This window comes from Saccopteryx bilineata, chromosome 4 (assembly GCF_036850765.1).
Source record: "Saccopteryx bilineata isolate mSacBil1 chromosome 4, mSacBil1_pri_phased_curated, whole genome shotgun sequence".
Classification (NCBI taxonomy): domain Eukaryota; kingdom Metazoa; phylum Chordata; class Mammalia; order Chiroptera; family Emballonuridae; genus Saccopteryx; species Saccopteryx bilineata.
In genome coordinates this window covers 145,764,028-145,785,669 of record NC_089493.1, presented here as the reverse complement: position 1 = coordinate 145,785,669, position 21,642 = coordinate 145,764,028, and the positions used below count along the sequence as shown (strand labels likewise).

Sequence of the window (21,642 nt, the reverse complement as noted above, 5' to 3'; positions counted from 1 at the left end):
GCCGTTTTCCCCACAATATGCTTTATAACATTGCATGTTAAAATAATAATATTTTGAATACAGTTACACAATTGTATTATTAAAATTAATTTCACCTGTTTCTTTTTATGTTTTAAAATAAAAACAACTAGAAATATTTGAATTACGTATGTGGTGTGCATTTTATTTCTTTTTTTCTCTTTTTATTGAATTTATTGGGGTAACACTGGTTAACAAAATTATACTGGTTTCAGTTGCATAATTCTACAACACATCAACCATACACTGTATTGTGTGTTCACCATACTAAATCAAGTCTCCATCCATCACCATTTATCTCCATTATACCCTCCTGTACCTCCCCGCACACCACCTTCCCTCAGCAATCACCACACTTTTATCTGTGTCCATGATTTTTTTTCTTTTTTTCAATCCCTCCTCACTCAGCTCCCCCACACACACACCGCTGACAGCTGTCAGCCTGCTCTCTGTGAGTCTGTCTTTATTTTTCTTCTAGTTAATTTTGTTCATCAGATTCTACATATGAGTGAAACCATATGGTACTTACCTTTCTCTGACTGGCTTATTTCACTTAGCATATGTAAAGCCAGTAGCCATGGCCACCATCACCGCTTGGCCCATGCAGGTTTGCATTAGATTCAGACAGACAGTAATGAAACAACGGAGCCAAGAACTGGTGGGCCATTAACTTTAATCTTAGCTCACACCCGGCAGGAGAGAAATACACACAGTGGGAAAAACTTCCCTTTCCATTCAGTGTTCACAAAGCTACTGACTTATCCAAGTTTCCTAGAATCAAAGCTTTCTACCTCACCAGCCTTATTCACCTCTGTTCCCCATCTCCTTCTCTCTGCACAAACCCTGCACAAACTGGATTCTCCTTCTGCACTCCGCCATCCTGACTGCTTCTCCTCTCCTCCATGTGGCCTTTCTCTGCTCTCCTCCAGCATGGGCTCCTCTGCCCCATTATGTAGTGTAGAAATCAAAACCTTTAATCCAATATACAAATAAGGAAGTCTCTGATACAAAATCACTTATCTGAGGCAAAATGAGATTCCTCACAGGAGTGCACCACCCCACATCATGCAATAGTCAAGTGTGTGGGGAAAAGCTTACTTTGGAAAAGATCTTAGTATTAAAAGGGTGGGAAAGGCTTAGTCTAAAAACTAAGCCTTAGGTTAATGACTTTGCCGGCTTACAGCCTGTCTCCCACACCCAATGCAAACAATATATATCATATTTACAAACTTATTTCACCAACAGCATAATACTCTCCAAGTTTATCTCCATGCTGTCACAAAGAGTAAGATTTCCTTCTTTTTTATGGCTGAGTATTCTATTATGTAAATGTACCACAGCTTTTTAACCCCTCATCTACCAATTGGCACTTGGGCTGCCTCCAAATATTGGCTATTGTAAATACAGTGGTCCCTCGTCTATCACAGGGGTTAGGTTCCAGAACCCCCCCCCCACCGGGGTAGGTAAAAATCCGCGAAGTAGTGACCTTATATTTATTTTATTATTTATATATTTTTTAAGGCTTTATAAACCCTCCCCACACTCTTATAAACCTTTCCAACACAGTTACTAACCTTTCCCACACTCTTATAACCACTTCCTATGCTCTTAAACACTTTCTACATTCTGTGTGTGTGTATGTGTGTGTGTGTGTGTGTGTGACAGAGACAGAGAGAGTCAGAGAGAGTGACAATTAGGGACAGACAGGAAGGGAAAGATGAGAAACATCAATTCTTCATTGCAGCACCTTAGTTGTTCATAGATTGCTTTCTCATAAGTGCCTTGACCAGGAGCTACAGCAGAGCGAGTGACCCCTTGCTCAAGCTAGCGACCTTGTGCTCAAGTTGGTGAGCCTTGCTTAAACCACATGAGCTCGTGCTCAAGATGGCAACCTCGGGGTCTTGAACCTGAGTCTTCCACATCCCATTCCGATGCTCTATCCACTGCGCCACAGTCTGGTCAGGCTCTACACTCTTAAACCTACATAATTTTAACAACATATAAAGTTCTATATTGGTACTCAGTGAATATACAGTAATATTCTTTTAATATGTTTTAATAGTATTTTTATATTTTTATATTGTTTTTATTTTTTAGGCTAGAATATTCTTATTTTACCACAAAGATATTTAAAATAATAAATATATAAAAGTACCTATATACCACAAAATCCCACCATATAACAAAAAATCAGCAATACGAAAGTAGATATATACAATTTTAAAATCCACGATACAGTGAGACTGTGACAAGGCAGCTGCGACTTGGCAAGGGACGACTGTAACACTGCAGTGAATATGGTGGGGCACATGTTCTTCCAAATTAGTGTTCTAGGTTCCTTCAGATAAATTCCCAGAAGTGAAAGCACTGGATCATAAGGCAGTTCCATTTTTAAATTTTTGAGATACCATAATTCCACACTGTTTTCCACAGTGGCTGCACCAGTCTGCATTCCCACCAATAACGCACGAGGATTCCCTTTTCTCCGCATCCTCACTACTATTTGTTGATCTATCATTCTGACCGGTGTGAGGTGATATCTCATTGTGGTTTTAATTAGCATTTCTCTGATGATTAGTGATGTTGAGCATCTTTTCACGTTCTCTATCCCACCCAAGAAAATATCCCATTCACAATTGCTTCAAAAAGTATAAAATATATCTAAGAATAAATTTAACCAAGGATGTATAAAACCCGTACTCAGAAAATTATAAAACAGTGACAAAGAAATTGAAGAAGATAAAACAAGTGGCACAATATTCTGTGTTGGTGGATAGAAAGAATTAACACCATTAAAATGTCCATATTGCTCAAAGCAATCTATATATATTCAATGTAATTTCTATCAAGATGCCAATGGTGTACTGCACAGAACTAGAACAAATATTCCAAAAATGTATACAGAACCACAAAAGACTCCAAATAGCAACAGCAATTTTGAGAAAGAACAGAATTGGAGGAATCATACTACCTGATATTAAACTATACTTCTAGGCCATAATAATGAAAACAGCCTGGTACTGGCATAAAAACAGACATATAGACCAATGGAACAGAATTGAGAGCCCAGAAATAAAACCATGCCTTTATGGTCAATTAATATTCCACAAGGGAAGCAAGAACATACAAATGGGTAAAGTCAGTCTATTCAAAAAATGGTATTGGCAAAATTGGGCAGATACATGCAAAAAAGAAAAAAAGAAAAAAGAAATATACCACCTTCTTACACTATACACAAAAATAAAATCAAAATGGATTAAAGACTTAAATGCATTTTCTATTGGACATTATCAAAATATATAAATTGTTAAATGTAATTTTGACCTATGAATCCTAGCTTTGGTTTGGGTTGCCCTTAGAAATTCAGACTCTGAAACTAGAACTAGATTGCAACTAATATAATGTGAAATTAACCCAGGCAATGACAGCTAGGACATAGAGAAGTGAGTCAGGGAAGGGATGAGAGCCATCACAGGGTGTCGTTTCCAGCAAGTTATTGTGGTGGGTAACTGGCCCAGTCCCACTGGAGAACTCTGGGAGATAGTGTCACACCCTATAGATATCCTAACCGAGGGGCAAGAAAGCTGGGGCATTTATCTATCAGCTCCTAACAGTTTGAGGACTGCTCCTGGGAAACATGAATTCCCCCTGTATTTCCACACAAGGGCAGAGAGGTCCCCAGTAACCAGAACAAATGCTCAGGCAAAAAGCTACCCTTGCTGGCAGTTGTAACTAAAACTAGTGGGATTAGAAAAAGAGGGGCTAGGGGCATATAGCTGGGCTTCCACACAGTGTACTCTGACATTGCACCTGAAAATATAACAATGTATGCAATTTAACTGGATAGTTATTTAGTAAAATTGCAGAGAGCTAGCACACTGACTCCACCTTGATAAGTAATACTATAATATCTAAATTATAACTCTAACTTGATAGTTCATAATATAGTGCCCTGAGCAGATAGCTCAGTTGGTTAGAGCATCATCTCATACCCAGAGGTTGCCAGTTTGATCCCTGATCAGAGCACGTACAGAAACAGATCAATTCTTCTCTCTCTCTTTCTAAAATCAATAAAGCAAATTAAAAATAAATAATATATTATCTATAATAGTCATATATAAATCAACAACCATTTGTTAGTATTATCCAAAAGGGGTGGGGGAGAAGTGAAGAGACAAATACCTTCTTTCATCAGTGTATTACAATCTAGGAGGGAAACTGAAATATCTAAATAGAAAATTGCAAAATAGATTACATTTTGCTTTGTAACAGCCATGCAAAGTGTTTGGAGTACAAAGCGAAGAAGACAAAATAGTGATCACATGTTAAGATGCACAGAGATGATACAAGGAAACTGTGAAAAGAAGTGTTTAAGATTATGCTGGACTCCACAAGGATACTGTAGAAGCACACTTTCCTGTCTGTACACTACAGGAAAAGTGACACTTTTATGAAAGGCACATAAAGCTCAGGTGAGGTTTGCTTTATCTTCTTTAAACTCAAGCTATTTTTGTCAGCTCTGTAAAACTGGGTCCTATCAGATAAAAGCTTAGGGTTAATTCATTTTCTGGCAGTGTAAGGCCAGTGGCCATGGCCATGCCCATGCAGGTTCACACTGTTTTCGGGCAGGTGGTAAAGAAATTGGGGAGCCAAAAATGGTGGGCCATTTCATTTATATTAAAGTCTTGCAACAGTGGACGAGCAAGCAGGCAGGGAAAACCGCTTCGCTCTCTCTCTCTCTCTCAGGACTCTCAAACCAAACAGACTGGGGGAAAAACCCCTTCTCCAGTAAACAATAGCAAACAATGGCCCCTCCCAAGCAGGTAGACAATTCCCAATTTGCAGTCTGCCTCCTTGAGGACAAGCACCCACAGCTCATGCACCAAACAGGCAAAGTACAAGGCAAGCAAGCCTAACACACTTGTTACGCACTTTTTTGCCCAACATTCCACCCCTTAAGGTTGCTTGCTTCACAATCTACACAACAAGTATCTTCCTGATGGTCCCTGTGTGAGGAATGAGGTACATTATTACATAAACAAACAGAATACAGCAACAGCGCAAGTTATACAATTACAGTAATTACAAAGATATCCTTCACAGTGACTTCCGGAGCACTCTGCCCAAAGCCCTAACTCAAGGCCCTTCTCTAGCCCCCTATCCAACCCCTGGAAACTGTAAAGTATCCTTAGTGTGTCTCTCCAACTGGACAAAAGCAGCTTCCTTGTGCAGGAGGGCCTCCACTGGAGCTGTCCCCCTCATCAGGGTCTTTCATATTGTCCAAAAGAGGTATGGCCATTCAACAAGGGAGCCAGTGCCCCTCTCTGGTTGCATTCCAAGAATTAATACACCACTCAATGATCAGTCCATGATAGACAGCCCCGCTGTCTGTGCAAATCACCAAGGTAAAGGTCCATGACAGGCAACTAAACACACAGCTCTTTATTAACAGACCTCAGTGCCTTTCCATAAGTGCTCTGTCCATTACCACAAGCCCCATTCAGACCCCTCAGCAAGCTTACAGGGCCTGGAAAGGTCAAACATATTCAAGGCCTGTGCTGCCTTGACAGTTCTCTTAGCTGCTGCTGATGCCACTGCAAAACAAACAAACAAAAACACCTATTATCTTCTAATGCCAACACCTGCTGCAAATTAGAAGGGGACCAATGGCTTGCCAATTTCACATGGGGCCTCGCCTCCCCCCAATCCCTGTTGTCATGGAAGTTCTTAAGATGCTGCCTTAAGAAGAAGTATATGGTAATGGCAGCCAATTTTTCCATTTCTGTTCCAGGGAGCATGATGTCATATACACCTACATCCCACAACTACAGCAACACTACCAGAGGCTCAGTTGGTTTCTGCCTCAATTGTGCCCCCAACTCCATCAGCTCTGCCTGGGTTTTTTACCTTCTGGGTGATCACCAGCTAGGCTCTGAGTCTGCAGAAGGTAGCTTCAGCCCAAGCCCCATCGTCCTCAGAAGGAGTTGGAAACGCCTGCTCTCACCAACTCAGAGCCACTCCACCTGCACAAATGCTGCTGCTCCTTCAGCGACCATTTCAGCTGCTGGCTCTCGGCCTGAAGCTGACTCTGGAGCTCTTGAACCCGCAGTTGTTTCTCCACCAACTGTTGGTGCCTACATTCCGCTCCAGGGTAAACTGGAGCTCATACACCTGTAACTCCTTGCCCAGAGATCGCTCCAGTTCCAGGCGCCATTGGTGCTCGGCCTGCATCTCACACTGCAGCTCTCGAACCCGGTCGGCCTCTCAACTCACTCTAGTTCACACCGTCACTGGTTCTCAGCCTGAAGCCTGACCTGAAGTTCTTGGATCTGCAGATCCTTCTCCAGTGATGGTTTCAGTTCATCCTAGAGCTCTTAACCTCAGGCCGCATCTTACACAGAGCTCTCAATTGCCTCTCACTGGGTTGTAAAAAACACACAGCCAACAGCCCCCAAAAGGACAGCCATGTGGAACCATATGCTGTAGGATAACGACCACTCCTCTCTCACACCCTTTAAGGTGGCAGAGGCTCCATACCAATCTAATCCAAATCTTGCCAGCTGTACCAGATGTAAGGACCATGGCCGTGGCCATGCAGGTTCACATTGAATTTGAGCAGTCAGTAAAGGAACTGCGTAACCAAAAAATGGTGGGCCGCTCCGTTTATATTAAAGTCTTGCAACAGTGGACGAGCAAACAGGCAGAGACAACCACTTCCCACTCTCTCTCAGGACTCTCAAACCAAACAGACTGGGGGAAAATCCCCTTAAAGTAAACAATAGCAAACAATGGTCCCTTCCAAGAGGTAGGCAATCCGCAATCTGCAATCTGCTGCCCTGAGGACAAGTACCCACAGCCTTACATAGGCTATACACACATGGTGCTGCCCTGTACTCATGCACCAATCAGGCAAACTACAAGATGAGCAAGCCTAACATACATGTTTGCCCAACAGGCACATAATAAATTTCAAGCAGAATGGTTCTATTCAGAATGCTAGACAGTAATCATCAGAATTCTAAGAAACTGATTGCCTTTCTCATGTCTCAGCATGTCTTAAAATCAAAACTGTAGAATGCCCTTGTTTTGCTTAGTCATTCAGAAATGTAGTGTGAAGGTACACTGCCAGGAGCTACTGAAAACATAGCAAACCCCGTGCTGGACTCCCAGACACTGGAGTGGAGTGGACGACTGTTTACAGCTGTGGTCCCCAACTGCCGGACCATGGACCGGTACCAGTCCGTGGGCCATTTGGTACCGGTCCACAGAGAAAGAATAAATAACTTACATTATTTCCATTTTATTTATATTTAAGTCTGAATGATGTTTTATTTTTTTAAAATGACAAGATTCCCTCTGTTACATCTGTCTAAGACTCACTCTTGATGCTTGTCTCAGTCATATGATACAATTATCCATCCCACCCTAAAGGCCGGTCTGTGAAAATATTTTCTGACATTAAACCGGTCCGTGGTCCAAAAAAGGTTGGGGACCACTGGTCTACAGGGAACAGGTGAGGGAAATGAAGAGAAATGCTGATGAGAAACACCTGGGCAGCGGAAAAGGCCAAACAGGATCCAGAACAGTGTTGGGCCAAGGTCCTCAACATCACAAAAAGTAAGATGCTAGGGAGGAAAGAAGTAGGTCCTTCTTCTACTAAATACCTCTCATGTGATGGGCACTGCTAGTTTCTGAGTACATATAAATCTGTAAAGCTATGGCTCCGAAATATTCTTCTCACATTGACACTGCATCTTTCTACCAGATCTCTTTGGGGGAAAGATTACACTTCCTGCCTAATTTAACATCAAGCTTGGCTGTGGGACTTGAAATGTGAGTGTAAGTGAAGCGCCACTTCTGAGCAGATGCAAATGCCATTCCATAGTCTCATCATCTCTTTTTGCTGTATATGAGCACTGTACTATCCCACGTAGGGGTGGCTTCCCCATCCTGGATCAGAGAGTAAAGGGAACATGAAGTATATCTACCGTTCAACTTTCATAAGTGAGAAATAAACATCTGTTGCTGTAGCCAGGAAGGGTTGCTACTGCAGCGTAACCTACCCAAACAGCCTGATACAAGGGTTCACCATCAAGAGTGGAAATGTGGAAAGATGGAGAAGGCTAAAGTCTAATAGGAAAAAAGCCGATGAAATTAGTAAGCAGAAGAGCACTAAAAGCATTTATAAAAATATTTCAGAAAGGAAATCAAATCAGAAAGATTAAATACAAAGTGGATGATTTAGCAAATTAAAGCCCCAGTGCTGGTCAAGTGCTGGAAAGAGATAGCATGGTTCTGAGAGAGGACAGCAAAACCCAGAACCATTTGTTACAACAAATGACAATGTAGAGAGAGTAATATCTGCAATTAATATATGATTTATCTGGACATATCTAGACCCAGGACAACTTGAAGCTTAAAGCCCTACAGGTACAATTAGGATTTAAATAGGTTTGGAATCCCCGAGGCCACATTTCTCAAAGTGCTTAAGTGTAGACCTTAAGGGTTTGTCGAGGGCACAGATAGCCAGGGAATAAACCTAAAGCATCTCTGTGGAACATCAAATGATTGAAGGTGGAGGAGAGCAAGTCAGGGAGAAACTATTATTTTATAACCACTACGCCATCTGTCATGATGCAGAAAGGAAAACTGCACAGAGATGAAAAACGACTTCACAGACATTGACTTCCAGCTGCTGCAGGGGCTGTGCCCTGCCACTGTTCACGGTCCTTTGGGAGAAAGTGTGATAGGCACTGAGCTAAGGCAGGACTCACTTATCACCCAAAAGGATGCTTTTCCCTCACAAAGTAATACAAAGCCAATCATGGTATGGTTATGACTCAACAATTGTCCAGAACAATTGTACCTGGAAATAGCAAAGCAGTAGTGGAGAAGGCTATTCTTTTCCTCAATATTTAAGGAATAAAACATGTCAAATTATGCCCACAATAAGTCATTGGTTCTTCCAGAACAAAAAAAGAGAATGATTCATCTAGCCTAAGGGAAATAATAAACATTTGTGAAAATGAAATAAGAATCCCAAGAAGAGATTTTCTTTAGAGATAAGAGACAAAAGATAAAAAAGTTCAAATTATACAATAATGGCTTTGTAAGGCCAGGAGCCACCATCATGGCCATTCATATGCAGGTTCGCATTGGATTTGGACAGTCGGTAATGAAACAACAGAGCCAAGAACTGGTGCACCATCATCTTTAATCCTAGCTTGCACCCAGTGGGCAAGTAAAAACACACAGTGTGCTCCAAAACCCATTCATTCAGTGCTCACAAAGCTACTGACTTATCCGAGTTTCCTAGAATCAAGGGGTTCTAGTTCACCAGACTGATTCACCTCTGTTCCCCAACTCCTTCCTTCTCCCTGCACAAACTCTGCACAAACTGGCTTTTCCTTCAGCACTCCACCATCTTGGCTGCTTCTCCTGGCCTCCTCCACGTGGCCTCTCTCTTCTCTTCTCTTCTGTCTGCTCTCTCCTCTAATGCTAATCTCAGGAACTGAGAGAGCAAGCTCCCGGTCTGCCCCACTTTATAGTGCAGAAATCAAAACCTTTAATCCAATATACAAAATAAGAAATTCTCTAATACAAAGTCACTTATCTGAGGCATGATGGGATTGCACCACCCCACATCAAAAAGGGTGTGAAAGGGCCCTGGCTGGTTGGCTTAGTGGTAGAGCGTCGGCCTGGCGTGCAGGAGTCCCGGGTTCAATTCCCAGCCAGGGCACACAGGAGAAGCGCCCATCCACTTCTCCACCCCTCCCCCTCTCCTTCCTCTCTCTCTTTCCCCCCCCCCCCGCAGCCGGGGCTCCATTGGAGCAAAGATGGCCCGGGCGCTGAGGATAGCTCTGTGGCCTCAGCCTCAGGCGCTAGAGTGGCTCTGGTCGCAACAGAGTGACACCCTGGATAGGCAGAGCATCGCCCCCTGATGGGCATGCCGAGTGGATCCCGGTTGGGCACATGCTGGAGTCTGTCTGACTGCCTCCCCGTTTCTGGCTTCAGAAAAATACAAAAAGAAGAAGAAGAAAAAAAAAGGTGGGAAAGGCTTAGTCCTAAAATCAAGCCCCAGACTACAAGGATTCTGCCTGCCCACAGCCCACCCCCAACACACATTAATATCACCTGGGCGACGAGCTTCCATGTGAGCAGCGCCATCTTTAACAAAGTGAGCATAATATATTTTATCTGCCCAACAGGCTTAAAAAGATAAGTGTAATTTAAGTGGATAAACAAGGTCAATTTAAATAAATGTTTGCTTTCTAATTATTAAAATTCTTCATTTTCCCCATGAGTATTAAGGTTCATAAGTCATTTGGTAATAACAATATTAAATTTAATCTAAATTCTGCATGAATCAAAAGGTAAGAGTCTCTCGAGAAAAATTTTGACATAGAATATGGCACAGAGTAGTTTAGCAGAAAACCTATTTCAAAATAAAGGTTTCTGTAAAGCCAGGAGGCAGGGCCAGGGCCACTATCACAGCAGCCTTCTGGTCCATGCAGGTTCGCATTGGATTCGGACAGTCGGCAAAGAAACAGCGGAGCCAAAAACTGGTGGGCCATAGTCTTTAATTCTAGCTTTGCACCCGGTGGGCAAGTAAAAATACACACTGGGCTCCAAAACCCAGTCACATTCAGTGCTCACAAAGCTACTGACTTATCCGAGTTTCCTAGAATCAAAGGTTTCTAGCTCACCAGACTTATTCACCTCTGTTCCCCATCTCCTTTCCTTATCCCAGATACAAACTCTACACAAACTGGCATCTCACTCAGCACTCCGCCATCTTGGCTGCTTCTCCTGGCCTCCTCCACGTGGCCTTTCTCTGCTCTCCTCTGCTCTCTCTTCTAATGATAATCTCAGAAACCAAGAGCCAAACTCTCATTCCGTCCCCATTTTATAGTGTAGAAATCCAAACCCTTAATCCAATATACAAAACAGGGAAGTCTCTAATACAAAGTCACCCTCTGAGGCATGATAGGATTGTACTGCCCTACATCAAAAAGGGTAGGAAAGGCTTAATCCCAAAACCAAGCCCCAGGCTAAAGGATTCTGCCTGCCTTTAGCCCACCCCAAAACACATTAATATCACCTGGGCGATGGCCTCCTCGTGTTATCTTTAACAAAGTGAGCATAATACATTTTATCTGCCCAACAGTTTCTTAACATTATTATTCTCTGTGAATCACAAGATGTTTTTAATTTGAAATAAATTCTTATAGCACAGCTCCCATTTCACTGAAGTTTGTTCCAAATTCCTCTGAAAATTACCATTTTGGTAATGCAGCCTTGAGTAGTCCATGCGTGTGTGCATGTGCACGTGTGTAGAAAGAGACTCAAAATCTTTCATCCTTGGGACTACATGCTGTATCTTCCCTGCTTACCTCTACAAGGTAAGAAAAATTTTCTATTCTCACTCCTGGTCCCACTCTTCTCAGGGCCTGGAGCAACACAAGAGCAAGTGGTGAGTCTGTTACCATTAAGTTGTCTGACTCCCATCTCATATTCCTCTCAGGACAAAGAGCCAAGAAGCATTTGTCACCTGCACAATTCCTTGCCCTGGCCTACAGTATAATAGCATTACTCTGATGTTACAGGTTCTCCACTTATTTTTTTCAACAGAATCATTTATCAGTGTCAGGAGCTGCAGCTTATTTGGCCCAGACAGTGCCCCAGGCTCCACTTTCTTCCCACAACAGCCTGAGGCAGTAGGCCTGCTTTTCCTTCCTGTTGAAGGGTTCTCACCCACCCCTCCCTTGGGTGTCACACTCTTGCAGGGCTGAAGAAAAGGCAGTCTCCCTAGTTCCCTGCTTCCCAGCTGTCCTGGAGAACAAGCTAGAGTCATTTTGGGTTTCATCATGGATAGATAAAAAACTAAGAGACATGTAAAAATGTATATATGGGGAGACCTGAAGATGGCAGCGGAGTAGGCAGACACACAGACTCCCAGCTCACACCACTGAACTGGATTATAAACTAATTTATGAACAATCAGCGTGAAAAATCAAATCTGGACTACAAGAACAGCTTTCAAAAATCAAGGAGCGGGGAGAAAAAAGATGGCAGCGGAGTAGATGGATGCAGAGATGCCCTGCTCTCACCACCAAACTGGAATACAAATCAATTTAGGAAAAATCAGCATGAAAAACCAACTCTGAACTGCAAGAACGGCTCTCAAAAACCAAGGAACAAAGAGGAAATCACAGGAGTCCTGGTAGGGAGCCCCTGAACCTCCTCTGCTGGCCAGACTGGAGGGGGTGGGGTGGGGCTGAGAGCCCAGAGAGGATCTCGGAGGGAGGGGAGCAGAAACTACTGCTCACAGCCACTTGCCTGGCGACCAGGGAGTGAGGTGCTTAGAAAGGACCAGCTTATCTCCCAGGTGGAGAGGACAGGGAGAGGGACAGACTGTGAGGGGATAAGGAATGCAGGAGAGGAGCTAAAAGGGCTGACTCATCGTGCTGGAGGTGGCCATAACTGAGGGAGGGACTGAACCTTTCACAAAACAGAGCTGAAGTGCTTCCGGATCAGAGACCTCCGGACATCTCTCCAGCTCCAATCAGCGCAACAAGACACAGCTGAAAACAAGAAGTGGGGAGGAGGGGCAGTAACTCAGGTCTCCATGGAGATCTGAGATACACCTCCCCCTACTGAAGCTGAGAAAACACCCTGCCCCCAGTGAGTCTAGCTGGCTAAAGAGGCCTTCAGAGTCTCAGGTTATACCCACCACATTCCTGGATACAGTTTCAAGGAAGCCCCCTGCTGAGATCAGTAAACAAGACTATCACCTGTTAAGAAAACAAACAAATCAAGACTTCAAAGCTGCCCAAATCCGAAAGTGGATTACAGATAACAGCTGATACCAACTTAAGAAGACTAGAAATAACACAACTGAAAACTGGAGGCAGACAACACCAAGCCTAGACTCAACCACTTCTACAAAGAAAACACTCAAACACCCAGGCACAATGAAAAGACAAAGAAGTGCAATCCAAATGAAACCACAAGAGAGACCTTCAGGAGATGAACTGAGTGATATGGAAATAACCAAACTACCGAATGCAGAGTTTAAAATAATGATTGTAAGGATGCTTAGGGATCTTAGAACAACAATGGATGGTCATCACGAACACCTAAATAAAGAAATAGCAAGTATAAAAAAGAATCAGTTGGAGACGACAAATACAATATCAGAAATAAAGACCACAATGGAAGGAATTAAAAACAGGATAAATAGAGCAGAGGATCGAATCAGCGAGTTAGAGGACAACTGGAATGAAGGCATGAAAGCAGAGAAGAAAAGAGAAAAAAGACTCAAAAAGTCAGAGGAAACTCTTAGAGAGCTCTGTGACAACATGAAGAGAAATAACATCCGCATCATAGGGGTTCCTGAAGAAGAAGAAAAAGAACAAGGGATAGAGACTTTGTTCAATCATATCATAGCTGAAAACTTCCCTAAATTAATGCAAGAGAAACTCTCACAAATCCAAGAAGCACAGAGGACTCCATTAAAGAGAAACCCAAAGAAACCTACACCAAGACACATCATAATTAAAATACCAAAGCTAAGCGATAAAGAGAAAATATTAAAAGCTGCAAGAGAAAAAAAAGTTATCACCTACAAAGGAGCCCCCATAAGGATGACATCTGACTTCTCAACAGAAACACTTGAGGCCAGAAGGGAATGGCAAGAAATATTCAAAGTAATGCAGAACAAGAACCTACAACCAAGACTACTTTATCCAGCAAGGCTATCGTTTAAAATCGAAGGAGAAATAAAAAGCTTCCCAGACAAAAAACAACTCAAGGAATTCATTACAACCAAACCAATGCTGCAGGAAATATTAAGGGGCCTGGTGTAAACAGATCAAAGTGGGAAAAGAATACAGCAAAAAAAAAAAAAAAAAAAAGGAATACACCTTTAAAGAAGAAAATGGCAATAAACAACTACATATCAATAATAACCTTAAATGTAAATGGATTAAATGACCCAATCAAAAGACATAGGGTAGCTGTGCGGATAAGAAAACAGGACCCATACATATGTTGTCTACAAGAGACACACCTTAGAACAAAAGACACACACAGATTGAAGGTAAAAGGATGGAAAAAAACGTTTCATGCAAACGGAAATGAAAAAAAAAGCTGGGGTCGCAATACTTATATCAGACAAATTGGACTTTAAAACAAAGGATATAGTAAGAGATAAAGAAGGCCACTACATAATGATAAAGGGAGTAATCCAACAGGAAGGTATAACTATCATAAATATCTATGCACCTAATATAGGAGCACCTAAATATATAAAGCAGACTTTGATGGATTTAAAGGGCGAGATCAACAGCAATACTATAATAGTAGAGGATTTCAATACCCCACTAACATCACTAGATAGATCCTCAAGAAAAAAAATTAACAAAGAAACAGAAGACTTATTGGAAACACTAGATCAACTCAATTTAATAGATATCTTCAGAACCTTTCACCCTAAAGCAGCAGAATATACATTCTTTTCAAGTGCTCATGGTACATTCTCTAGGATAGACCACATGTTAGGGCACAAAAGCAGCCTCAACAAATTTAAGAAGACTGAAATCGTATCAAGCACTTTCTCCGATCACAACGGCATGAAACTAGAAATGAATCACAACAGAAAAGCTCAAAAATTCTCAAACACATGGAAACTAAATAGCAGATTGTTAAATAATGAATGGATTAAGAATGAGATCAAAGAAGAAATAAAAAAAATCCTAGAAACAAATGACAATGAGCATACAACAACTCAAAGTTTATGGGACACAGCGAAAGCAGTGCTGAGAGGGAAGTTCATAGCACTACAGGCACACTTTCAGAAGCTAGAAAAAGCTCAAATAAACAACTTAACCCTGCATCTAAAAGAATTAGAAAAAGAACAGCAAGTAAAGCCCAAATGTAGTAGAAGGAAGGAAATAATAAAGATCAGAGCAGAAATAAATATCATAGAGGCTAAAGAAACAATACAGAAGATCAATGAAACTAGGAGCTGGTTCTTTGAAAAGGTAAACAAGATTGATGAACCTTTAACTAGACTCACCAAGAAAAAGAGAGAGAGGACTCAAATAAATAAAATTAGAAATGAGAGAGGAGAAATAACAACTGACATAACAGAAATACAAAATATTATAAGAAAATACTATTAAGAACTGTATGCCAAAAAACTAGACAACCTAGATGAAATGGACAAATTCCTTGAAACATACAATCTTCCAAAAATCAATCTGGAAGAAGCAGAAAACCTAAACAGACCGATTACAACAAAGGAGATCGAAACAGTTATGAAAAAACTCCCAACAAAGAAAAGTCCAGGGCGCGATGGCTTCACAACAGAATTTTACCAAATATTCAAAGAAGAACTAACTCCTATCCTTCTTAAACTATTTCAAAAAATTCAAGAGGAAGAAAGACTTCCAAGCTCCTTTTATGAAGCGAGCATAATTCTGATTCCAAAACCAGGCAAAGACAACACAAAGAAAGAAAATTATAGGCCAATATCTCTGATGAATATAGATGCTAAAATCTTCAACAAAATATTAGCAAACCGGATCCAACAATATATGGAAAAAATCATACACCATGATCAAGTGGGATTTATTCTGGGGAGGCAAGGATGGTACAATATTCGTAAATCAATCAATGTGATTCATCACATAAACCAAAAGAACGAGAAAAACCATATGATAATTTCAATAGATGCAGAAAAAGCATTTGATAAAATCCAGCACCCATTCATGATCAAAACTCTCAGCAAAGTGGGAATACAGGGAACATACCTCAGCATGATAAAAGCCATCTATGAGAAACCCACAGCCAACATCATACTCAATGGGCAAAAATTAAAAGCAATCCCCTTAAGATCAGGAACAAGGCAGGGGTGCCCCCTTTCACCACTCTTATTTAACATGGTCCTGGAAGTCCTAGCCACAGCTATCAGACAAAAGAGGAAATAAAAGGAATTCAAGTGGGAAAAGAAGAAGTAAAACTATCATTATTTGCAGATGATATGATATTGTATATAGAAAACCCTAAAGTCTCAGTCAAAAAGCTTCTGGACCTGATAAATGAATTCAGCAAAGTGGCAGGATATAAAATCAATACTCAGAAATCAGGCATTTTTATACACCAACAATGAACAGTCAGAAAGAGAAATTAAGGAAACAATCCCCTTCACAATTACAACCAAAAAAATAAAGTACCTAGGAATAAACTTAACCAAGGAGACTAAAGACTTGTACTCGAAAAATTACAAAGCATTGATAAAAGAAATCAAGGAAGATACAAACAAGTGGAAGCATATACCGTGCTCATGGTTAGGAAGAATAAACATCATTAAAATGTCTCTATTATCCAAAGCAATCTATAAATTCAATTCAATACCAATTAAAATACCAATGACATACTTCAAAGATATAGATCACATATTCCAAAAATTTATATGGAACCAAAAGAAAACACGAATAGCCTCAGCAATCTTAAAAAAGAAGAATAAATGGGGAGGTATCACACTTCCTGATATCAAGCTATACTACAAGGCCATTGTACTCAAAACAGCCTGGTACTGGCATAAGAACAGGCATATAGATCAATGGAACAGAACAGGGAACCCAGAAATAAACCCACAGTTCTATGGACAACTGATATTTGACAAAGGAGGTAAGGAAATACAATGGAGTAAAGACAGCCTCTTCAACAAATGGTGTTGGGAAAATCGGACAACAACCTGTAAAAAAATGAAACTAGACCACCAACTTGCACCATTCACAAAAATAAACTCAAAATGGATAAAAGACTTAAATGTAAGGCGTGAAACCATAAGCATCTTAGAAGAAAACATAGGCAGTAAGCTCTCTGACATCTCTCACAGCGATATATTTGCTGATTTATCTCCATGGGCAAGTGAAATAAAAGACAGGATAAACAAATGGGACTACATCAAATTAAAAAGCTTTTGCACGGCCAAAGACAATAAGAACAGAATAAAAAGACAAACTACACAATGGGAGAACATATTTGACAGTATGTCTGATAAGGGGTTAATAACCAAAATTTATAAAGAACTTGTAAATCTCAACACCAGAAAGACAAACAATCCAATCAAAAAATGGGCAAAAGAAATGAATAGACACTTCTCCAAAGAGGATATACAGATGGCCAATAGGCATATGAAAAAATGCTCAACATCATTAATCATTAGAGAAATGCAAATTAAAATCACAATGAGATATCACCTCACACTGGTTAGAATGGCACTCATCAAGAAAACAACACAGAATAAGTGCTGGCGAGGATGTGGAGAAAAGGGAACCCTCCTGCATTGCTGGTGGAAATGCAGACTGGTGCAGCCTCTGTGGAAAACAGTATGGAGATTCCTCAAAAAATTGAAAATCGAACTGCCTTTTGACCCAGCCATCCCACTTGTAGGAATATACCCCAAGGACACCATAGAATGGTTCCAGAAGGAGAAATGCACCCCCATGTTTATAGCAGCATTGTTCACAATAGCGAAGATCTGGAAACAGCCCAAGTGTCTGTCAGAGGACGAGTGGATTAAAAAGCTTTGGTACATATATACTATGGAATACTACTCAGCCATAAGAAATGATGATATCGGATCATTTACAATAACATGGATGGACCTTGATAACATTATATGGAGTGAAATAAGTAAATTAGAAAAAAACTAAGAACTATATAAACCAATGCATAGATGGGACATAAAAATGAGACTTAGAGACATGGACAAGAATGTGATGGTAACAGGGCGTGGGGTGGAGGGGTGGGGAAGGGGCAAGGAAGGAGAGGGAGGGAGTGGGGGGAGGGTAGGGGCACAAAGAAAATCAGATAGAAGGTGACGGAGGACGAATTGACTTTAAGTGAGGGGTATGCAGCATAATCAAAGGTAAAATAATCTGGAGATGTTTTCTCGGAACATATGTACCCTGATTCATCAATGTCACTGCATTAAAATTAATAAAAATAAGATTAAAAAAAAAGTATATATGGTTTGCCTGACCAGGTGGTGGCACTATGGATAGAGCGTCAGAATGGGATGCAGAGGACCCAGGTTTGAAATTCTGAGGTCACCAGCTTGAGTGCGGAATCATCTGGTCTGAGCAAGGCTCACCAGCTTGGACCCAAGGTCTGGCCTGAGCAAGGGGTCACTGGGTCTGCAGTAGCCTTCCAGTCAAGACACATAAGAGAAAGCAATTAATGAACAACTAAGGTGCCACAACAAAGAATTGATGCTTCTCATTTCTCTCCCTTCCTGTCTGTCTGTCCCTATCTGTCCCTCTCTCTGTCTCTCTCTGTCTCTGTCAAACACACACAAAAGTATACATGGTTTAAAAACCTTAAGAAGTCTGAGAATCACGGCCTTTAGTCAAAAGTCTTTTTGTTGTATCAGAACAGCGAGATACAAATGTCTTGCCACACAATCAATCAATCAGTCAAATTAAGAAATTAAGGAGTCTAATTAACTGGCTGCGTGGACCACATAGAGACCTAAGTTATTCAAATCAATGTGGTGGGGAACACAGTTTGGGGCTGGTTTTTAAAGGGAAAATTACATAATGACTGAGGAATGAGGGGAAAAAGAAGCATAGCAGTTAAACAAAGCAGTGAAACAAGCTTTCTTACAATGTTTATCTTTACGATTAGTTCAGGGAGAAACATTCTGAGAACACCTGCAAACTTGCAAAGCTAGCCCAAGGCCACAGTCTGGGAAACCGACATCAAGGCCAAGAATAGGGAGTCTTCAAAAAAAGTAAGTTCTGCTAAAAGTCTCTTTGTTTTAGAGAAAGTAAATTTTGCCAAAAATTATTAATCTTAAGAGCCTTTCATTTCCACACTTCACTTTTATTCCCATGCTGAGTGGTATATCCAAGCTGTTACTTCTCTCACTCTTGAGAACTGCTCATGATGTCTCCTAGCAAGAATTAGAGTTTAAAATCTAACTAAATAGAGAAAAAATACTGAAGGCACACCATCATGGAAGAAGTGGGAAAATGGCTGTGTTAGGTTTGCTCACATGTATACCAACTGCAAGCCCTTTGTGCAGGGCCACGTGACAGCACTATGGAAGAATGTAAATATCTCCCCTCAGAGGGGATGAGAGGAGGGTGTGCCCCGAGGTGCAGGTGGTTTTTTCCTGATCCCTTGACCTCCATTGTGAAAAACAGATTTCTCCTTTCCCCTTGACTTTTTTTGGCTTGCCTGTCTTGGTGAGCCTCCAATAAATTGGCATGGCCCACCACTCCCCAGCTCTGCTGTTCCTTTGCCATCTGCCCAAATTCTATGCAAATCTGCATGGCCATGGCAGCGGCCACTGGCTTTACAGAAGAATTCAGATATCTTTGTTACTGAATACAATCAAATCACATCACATACGTAATTCAATATGTTTCCAAATTGTTTTACACCAGATTGGTCTTCAGTAGCATGAATTCTTTAATTATTATTATTATTACCATTCTACTTCGTGTGTGTGTGTGTGTGTGTGTGTGTGTGTGTGTGTTTCTTGGGGCAGGTGAGTAAAAGAGTGTTGGTTCCCACACTTGCTGGGCAGCTCTCGTTTTTAAGTCTCTCTTGAGAAACTTGGTCAGAACTCAAACACATTTGTGGTTCGCTACCTTTTAAAGATTTAATCTATGTAGTGTCAAGGGACCAGCTAGCTATAAACGCGACCTCATCAAAGTTTCCCACTGCAGTCCAGTAAGACTAAAGAAAAGTAGAAGAGTTACAGACAAATTTTTTTCAAGGTGAGCCAATTCCCTAGTGAGAAGAGCTTCCACAGATTCTGACACACCCAGGGGCTATGAAACCTTCTCTCACATGGGATGTAAATGCAGGGCTGCATCAACCTGTAACAAATGACATAAGAAGATTAATGAACCAAGCTGTTTATTGTCTAGGTCAGTGGTCAGCACACCGCGCTCGTGAGCCACATGCGGCTCATTAGCCCCTTCAGTGTGGCTCTTCCACAAAATACCACTTGTGGGCGCTACCTCGATAAGGAATGTACCTACCTATATAGTTTAAGTTTTAAACATTTGGCTCTCAAAAGAAATTTCAATCGTTGTACTGTTGATATTTGGCTCTGTTGACTAATGAGTTTGCCGACCACTGGTCTAGATTCACTAAATTCTAAAGCAGTGGTGGTAGTCAACCTGGTCCCTACCACCCACTAGTAGGCGCTCCAGCTTTCATGGTGGGTAGTAGCAGAGCAACCAAAGTATAAATAAAAAGATAGATTTAACTATAGTGAGTTGTTTTATAAAGATTTATTCTGCCAAACTTAGTGAAAATCTGACATGAAGTACTTGGTAAGTAATTATTATTATATGCTTTAACTTGCTGTAACTCTTCTTTATAAATTTTATAAGTAAAGTTACTTCCCTACTTTATAAATCACCATTACTGTGGAACCGGTGGGCAGTTAAAAAAATTTACTACTAACAGAGATATAAAAGTGGGCGGTAGGTATAAAAAGGTTGACTACCCCTGCTCTAAATAAATACTGAGGGATTGGATGCAAAATCCTCCTCAGTTGGCATGGTTAATTAATTTAGTGAGGAAAATACAATTAAAGATAGGTAAAAGAATAGGCTAGATGAAAGGAAAATTTCAGAGCAGTAACATAAAGAGCTTCTACTAGAAGTGATTTCTCTCTCTTTTTTTTTTACAGAGACAGAGAGAGAGTCAGAGAGAGGAATAGATAGGGACAGACAGACAGACAGGAATGGAGAGACATGAGAAGCATCAATCATCAGGTTTTCGTTGCGACACCTTAGTTGTTCATTGATTGCTTTCTCATATATGCCCGGACCGCGTGCCTTCAGCAGACCGAGTAACCCCTTGCTTGAGCCAGCTACCTTGGGTACAAGCTGGTGAGCTTTGCTCAAGCCAGATGAGCCCACACTCAAGCTGGCGACCTCGGGGTTTCAAATCTGGGTCCTCCGCATCCCAGTCAGACACTCTATCCACTGCGTCACCGCCTGGTCAGACAAGAAGTGATTTCTAATGGCTACACAGGAAGTGGTACAACAGTGATGCCTGAAATATCTGTAGTTAGGGTCAAATTTTAGTTAGGTTTCAACTAAAGGTTTTTCTGTATATAGGACACAACTGAAGAGATATTCTTATAGATGGAAGAAACAGATAAGCATAATGAGGATAAAAGATGGAAAAGTTCCCCAATAAAAGTTCTGATTTTGTTCTCCATATATGGCACCATGGACAGCAACACACTAATATTTACAGATGGTGGGCAGATTCCTTTGCTCCTTGAGAGCAAGTGAGCAAAACAGAGATGTTTAATGGATGTGTCATAAATAAAATAAACAGATAAAAAAGAAATTTCTGGAAATCTGAAGAACAAGAGCCAATACGTTCTTTTGATATTTACAGGTTTCCACTAACTGCCCCTCCCACAGAAGTCAATTGCATTGGCAATCATGGTGAGTTATATTTATTAAGAACAAATTCTATATCAAGACTCTGACTTAAAACATATATTTTCCCTAATAATAATATCACAAAGAAGATTGACAGTTTTAATTAGAGACTTAGTGGCCAAAATAAAAT

General features: G+C 41.0%; 1 protein-coding gene across 6 annotated transcripts in view; it reads right to left on the bottom strand.

Moving 5' to 3' along the window:
* Positions 1–21,642, bottom strand: part of AMPH (amphiphysin) — a 328,049-nt gene that overhangs the window by 133,024 nt on the left and 173,383 nt on the right. The window lies entirely within an intron of this gene.